We start from the raw sequence: 7,273 nt of genomic DNA on the forward strand, positions 1-7,273 counted from the left end.
TGCCCTCACTGACCTGCGCTTGTAGAGATTCTTGATTGTGTTGCTTCCTTTATCCCAGCATGAGAGTACAGCAGATGCAATGGACAATGGGATTTTAACATTGTAAGATCAAAATCTTTAATAAAGGGAAAGTTCACCCAAAAATGAAGTTTTCCTCATCGTTTATTTTTCCCTGATGTGGTTTTAAACTTTTATGAGTTTCATTTTTGAGATCACTTCTTGGAATTATAATGTTCTATCTGCGTTCTAAATGATTTTGAGATATTGAGCTTCAAAGATTTTGCCTTCCACATAGGAAACAATATGCGTGTAACAGTTCTCTTTCACACCTTACATGACAGAGACCCTAAAAAATGTTCTTGTACTCTAAATGTAAACTTTCAAAACTCTCTTAAATTTGCAAACTGGGATAAACAAAACAGGGCAAATGCAGATAGAACCTTCTAATTCTGAAAAGTCATTTTCTGTTTGCAATTATAAGGTTCTGTCTGGCATGGAAGCAATATTTATGAAAACAAATACAATGACAAAAAAGGGGGAATTAGGATGAATATTGTTTCATGATGAATTATTGTTTCAAACATATAAGGATGTGCTAAATATTTTGTCCAGTGCAGATGTTAGTTTTATCTAATTAATATAGTAATATTTATTGAATATATGCTTTATATGAACTATTGACTTATATTTATTGAATTATATGCCCCATGAATTAAATGAAGAATTTGCCCTTTAAGGCTTAATATCAAATTAGCAGACTTTAAAAAAACAGACAATGAGCAAACGAGTTTAACAAACACTGAAAATGTTTCACTGACTATAAATGCACAAATAAAAATATTTCACATTTAATGTATAATATTTTAAGATACGTTTCTTTTTCAACAATGCAAACTTTAACATTTCATCTCAATGTCAAGGTTTCTAAATAATCCCATTTCCACACATCTTTTCAGTTTCTTTTCAATTTTGTGTGGTGCGGCATTATTTAGTCAACTCTGATTTTGTGTTCCTTTTTGGTCGTTCCTGCTGTGAAGGGAGCAATCCGGCGAATGACAAAGAAAGCGGATCCTGATTGGATTTGTGCGTGCATTCGAAATGCTGATTGGTTCACAAAAAGAACCTTATAGAGACTCAAAGTGCGACTTTGTAGATAAAACCTGTTTTTTTTTTTTTTTATAAAAAGTTTTAAAATGTAAAACAATATATATATATATATATATATATATATATATATATATATATATATATATATATATATATATATATATATATATATATATATATATATATATATATATAAACATCACATGATGTAAAAACATTGCCATTTAATAAGAACCCGATTTTGAAAAAAAAAAAAAAAAAACAACAACGTCAGATAGAACCTTATAATTCTTAGGTGACGAAGTGAAGCATAAGTTATGATTGAATTTTCATAATTTATTAAGTGAACTATTACTTTAACCCCTCTGGATGACTTGTATAGGTTATGAACACTAGCATAATGCTAGACTGTACACTGTAAAACCCAATAAATGAAGGTAACTCAAATCATTTGAGTAAACCAATTGCAACAAACTATTTCAAAACTAGTTCAAAACTAATGAATACTGTGAACTTAATCCATTTAAGTAAATGAAGCAATTTGAGCACAGTAAAACCCAATAAATGATGAGAACTCAAACCACCTGAGTACTGTAAAACCCAATGAGTTAAGTCAACTGAAAGCGTTTGAGGAAACCGATTGCAACAGAATATTGATATTTCATTAAACTCATTACAGTCAACAATTCACTTTTCAAATGAGTAGAATTGACTTTCAGCAAATTTTGAGTTAACTACACTCATTTCATTTGATAAAGTTGACTATTACAGTGTAAAAAAATAATGTTGTGAAGTTTTTTGAGACCAAATTTAATAAATAGAAATTAGTGCAAAGGTTTAATCCAAAAATGTGGCAAAAAGTGCAATTTTTTTGCTAATTTTTATAATGTCTAATGCAACATTAACTTGCACAAACAACCAGAAAAGGTGAAAGTAAAATGTGTAATCGAGCTACAGCTCAAAGTGTGGTGCAAAGTGTGTATATACATGCTTTTTAAGCATTAAATAATGACAGATTTAACCAATGATCACAAGTTAAATCACCTTAGCTAATGTTTTATTGCATGTCTTCAGTAAATCCTGACAATATTTATTAATGCTGGCACAAGCTGTTACTAGGAATTTATGAGTGAAACATTTTGTATAACATTTACGTGTGCATAGTTTTCAATTTTATCCTTGTGTGACGTCTGCTAGAGAAGTCTGAACTCTACCGTCTAGGGTATGAATGTTATTAAGCTATTTTCTCATTAAAGTCTAAAAGCCCTGTCCTCTTCACTATGTAATTAATGCAGTGACATTTGAGTGCATGCAATGTCCAACATCTCAACTGCTGCATATTCACCCATTACATACAAGTGTATTATTCAGAAATTTATAGTACGTTTTTTTTTTTTTTTTGTGCAATTTTCACAATATCTACACTATTCAGGCTAAAGAATGGCATATAATAGCTCATTAATACATCAATTAAGATGCACTTTAAAGGAGCAATCCACTTTTTTTTTTTGACATTGCTCATTTTACTACTACCATAGTTTTAAACAGTTTGGTTTAACTATGTCTGAATTCATTCAGCTAGATTAGAATAGACCATTAGCATCTCATTAAATTTTTTTTTGATAATTTTCCTATTTATAGCTTGAAATTTCAGTAGTTACATCATGTGCTGCCAGAAAATGAAATGTTTTTTTTAAGTCCATATGCAACATAGGCTCGTAAAAATGTACCCTCATATCTGAAGAGCGCAAATTATGTAGCCAGAGATGTAGCCAGAGGTGTGTTTGACTGCATTTCATCTATGAAACGACTGCTACAAGAAGGTATGATGTTTCGGACAGTTTCTGTTTCTTTTATTGTTACTAGCTGACTGCTTACCACTGTGTGGATGGCTTTTCCACTGTTATCAGTTTTCCTAGTGGCTCGCCACATATGTTGCAGAGAGAAGTTGATTGCAATGACTGGGTTCGAGTCTGGTGAATAATGGTTCCAGAAAGCAGATAAAACAAAAACAAAAGGCAAAAAATAAAATAGACGAGTAAATAACAGGGTGAGAACATGGTAAGATCTAAAAACGTGGTAAAAATGAGGCGGCCGCGAAGGCTTTTCTATTTCTTGATTGCTTTCGAAAACACTGTTGGTTAGGTTTAGGGAAGAGGGTGACTGGGTTGATCTGTGCTTTTGAAAAAACTATCGGTTGGGTTTAGATGGGGGAAGTGTAGGGGATTGGTTGTTTGGTGTCAATTAGTCGACTGTGGCCTGGTGGATTTAGGCAAGAACAGCAGGCACGAATGGCACTCACAAAAGAAATTTGAGATCTCAAAAATTTACACAGGATTTGCAAAAACTAAAACTGCATAAAAACAAAAAACAAAAAAAAGTACCTCCGGGACGTATTTCACACTCTCCAGAAATGCATACAGGGGTACGTATCAATAATGAGCCTGGGTTATTCATATGGCAAGCAACTATATCATGGTACAGCGGCAAAGTGCCTTGATTATTATGCTGGATTGAGAATAAACATTAAGCATTTGGATCAAAACCTTTCATTAAAGTTGTCCTTAAACTAATTTCAAGAGTTCACACAGCTGATTATTGATTATAAAGCATGTTTGCCATGCTGTCCTGGGAGAGAGCCCTGAGCTTATAAGATCCTTGAGCCTTAGGCTCCTTCCCATTAGCAGGGCAAGAGGAGAGTTTGAGCTTATGTAGATCTTGATGAACTCCCTTGACTTTTAAATGGCTAATGCCAGATTACAGGGATGACTTTACTGCTAAAAAAACTCATCTATAGTGCCAATTTGGTATGGTCAATTTACTATCATGTGTTTTTGGACAGTGGGTGGAAAGCAGGGAACTCAGGGGAAACCCACGCCAGCTTGAGGAGAACATGTAAACTTTGCACAGAAATGTCGACTAGTCCAGTAAGGACTTTAAGCAGTAATATTCTTGCTGTGAGGCAGCAGTGCTAACTACTGGGCCGCCGTGCCACCCTATTAAGGAAATGGGGGGAAAAGTAGAGGTGCAAGGGGGGATTCTTCAAGGCAAACATAACTGAGGTAAGAAACTATTTAAAGTGAGTTAGGAATTGTCTGATTGGTGAATCATGTGTTATCTAATGAGGGACCAACCATCGTCAATTATAAGCATGTGATTCTCTCGAAGCTAGTTTATGAATAAACAACAAGAATAACACCCATTCTTGTCAATTTAGTTTTTTTTTTCTTCAATTCAAATGTTGACTACAGTAGTTTTTAGTTATATAGCCATATATAACTATAGAGGAGTCTAGCTTTAACACTGGTTATTTTTGAGCGAGATGCTAATGGTGTAATCTGATTCAATAATCAGGTAAAAGTCAAAGATCATGCACTGTAAATCCCAACTGTCAATATATCAAATGAAATTAGTGTAGTTAACTCAAAATATACTGAAAGTTATTTCCACTCACTTGAAAAGAATTTTGAACTCAGTTTTGAAGGTAATGCGTAAATTAAACACCTCATTACTTCAACTTAAATGGAATTCACAGTACTCATGTAGATTCGTTTTTTTTTTTACTCAAATGGTTTGTTGCAATTGGTTTCCTCAAATGGTTTGTACTCAGTACTTGGTTTGAGTTCTCTTCATTTATTGGGTTTACTGTGCTCAAATCACTCCATTTACTCAAATGGATTAAGTTCACAGTACTCATTAGGATTCGTTTTTGAACGTAAATGGTTTGTTCCAATCGGTTTCCTCAAATGGTTTGAGTTACCTTAACTTTTTGGGTTTTACATTGTGGTAAAAGTCAAATCCAGGCGAGGATTAAAATGAGCCTATTCCAAAAAATGTGGAGTGTTCCTTAACTGTTTGTTAATAAACTATGCATATGGCTTTACAGTCACATCTAAATTTATTTGTAAACCTCATTTTGCTGTGATAAATTTGTATCTTCTGCCACAAATATTATAACATCACCTCCGTCATGCATGAGTTCTCAGACGGGAACAATGCAGCACTCACTGCTTCACTGACCAGCACTTCATGTGAAATTCTTTTCAGTCTGGATTAAATGGGCAAAAAAGGACACAAGATTCGAGGACACAATTCACTACCTTCCAAACTTTTAAACATGGTGTTCTATAGCGGATCACTCAGGACAGAACGTTCCCTCCATTGTAACCACACAAGCAAAGTCTTTTGTGCGGAATCAATGTATTTGGGTGTTAATGAATGCTTTTATAGAAAACGACTGCGATTAAAGCACTAGTTGTATGTTTTTCCCATCGCTGAGTGAATGGTAATGAGAGGATGGGGTTATATAGCTATTGATAGATAATCCATAAAGCTGGCACTTGTGCAGACCGTCTGGAAGATCTGAAGACTGTCTGCAAGCAAAGGGGAGACATTGTTATCATTCAGGTAGTGGTGCCAGGTCATTACTATAACACGCTAGTTCATGGGTTCATTGGCTGTAATCGAGGTGGAGGATCATCTTGATTACTGAGAGATTAAAACGAACGATCAATAATTTCTTGGAAATCTGGGGGGGAGTGGGGAGATGGACCTCTGTCATATCCATGCTGCTAAAAAAAAAAAAAAAAAAAAGGGAAAAAGTCAAATGTTTCGTAAGTGCTGGGATCACTTTTCTTCAGTGGCGCTTGTTTTCCTGGGCTGTTTCTTATTATTATGTAAGGTTACGGTCTTTCTTTGTTTTGCTATGGTGCGCTTTTTCTTTCCTCTGCCAAAATGATTTTGTAAGTTATGCAAAGTTATGTAAGGCTCGTAACAGTTAATAGAATCCTGTTGAAGCGTCTCCCCTGAGTTCATATAGTAGCTAACTAATCTGCTCCATCCAAGACTTGACACTTGGAAGAACCGCACGTCCTCCGTTTAACAACGTCCTCGGTTTGGAGCGTGCACAAAATCAATGGAGCGTGGGATAAAAACACGTTTTACTATTTGCATTTGGGCTTTATGATATTGTTATGTAACAAACGCAGCGGTGATTTATGCGACACTCTTTAAAAACATGTGGAGTGTTTTTATCCACCGCATTGCATCACTTCTCATCCGCTTATTTGACATGTAATGCGCTATTTTATAAATTCCCCTCAAAGCCTTTCTTGTCTGTTGTGGAGAAAAAAAAAAAATAAGCCTGAGGTTTTGACGTGGATTACATGTCCTCCTAAACACAGCTTGACACAGACGGACGTGTAATTCTATGGACTCTTGATAAGACAAACTTGTCTAGCAAACAATGTCAACTCCGCCCACTCAACACATTTTCGGGCTCCAGTCGAGCGGCGTGGGAGTATTCATTCAATATGTTTTTGTGTGGACCGTCACTGAGTGTCCAGCTCCAAAACACACTGTAACTGAGTCTGTGTTGGTGTGGTGGGACATTCTGTTTGCTGAGTACACAGCGTGCAGTGAACACTCCTGTTAAACTTAAATCTTTTCAAAGAAGCCATGGAATTCTGGCGAAATAGTCATACGTGGAAAGCTCAGATTATTTTGATTGTGCGTTGAGAGCTTGATAACAAATCTAGAATGACACTTTGATCTGAATTGGGTGCAGGGTCATGGTGCAGTGGTGTGGAAACGTCTCATAGCACTCACTTGCACCACGATGGCAAAAAAAGCTCCATTATGCTTTTTATGGATATTAACATTTCTGTAGGGATTAATATTGCTGGATGTGAATGTAAATGGTCAGCAAAGTTTCAAAAATATATGTAAATGGTAACTGGAGTTTTTAGGAGACACTAGAGCAACTATTGATGAGAGCAGTATCCCTGCAGGCACAAGACATCAACATGACGTCATATTGTCATCATATTGTCGTCCAACCTCTGGTTGACTTCAGAACTGAACGTCAGGTCGACGTCAGTGTCCAACGTCCAACCTAAAATTAACCAAATATTATGTTACACCTTGACATTGTGTGGATGTTTCCACTATGACACCGATCAGACGTTGGATTGTGGTCACTTTCCAACACAACCTAAAATCAACCAAATATCAACATAATTTGTTGTTGTTAATGGACGTCAACATAATGTTGTCCTTAGACGCTGGCTAGACATTGAATTTTGGTCACTTGATGTAATGACCTAAATCTAACCTAATATTAGTGTCTTATGATGTTATGTGCCGACTGGGATCATTTCTAGCAACC

The 7,273-nt window shown here is 35.5% G+C and overlaps 1 long non-coding RNA gene across 3 annotated transcripts in view; it reads left to right on the plus strand.

Moving 5' to 3' along the window:
* Positions 1-6,948, plus strand: part of LOC141378540 (uncharacterized) — a 39,955-nt gene extending 33,007 nt beyond the window's left edge. The window contains exon 6 of one of the 3 annotated variants that reach the window (XR_012393309.1): positions 3,950-5,700. This is a non-coding gene — a long non-coding RNA (uncharacterized lncRNA). Of the gene's footprint in view, positions 1-2,821; positions 3,450-3,949 lie in introns of those variants that run through there. The other 2 variants (XR_012393310.1, XR_012393308.1) reach the window with 2 other exon arrangements.
* Positions 6,949-7,273: the final 325 nt, after the last annotated feature.

The sequence above is a fragment of the Danio rerio genome, chromosome 17 (assembly GCF_049306965.1).
Source record: "Danio rerio strain Tuebingen ecotype United States chromosome 17, GRCz12tu, whole genome shotgun sequence".
NCBI classification, from domain to species: Eukaryota; Metazoa; Chordata; class Actinopteri; order Cypriniformes; family Danionidae; genus Danio; species Danio rerio.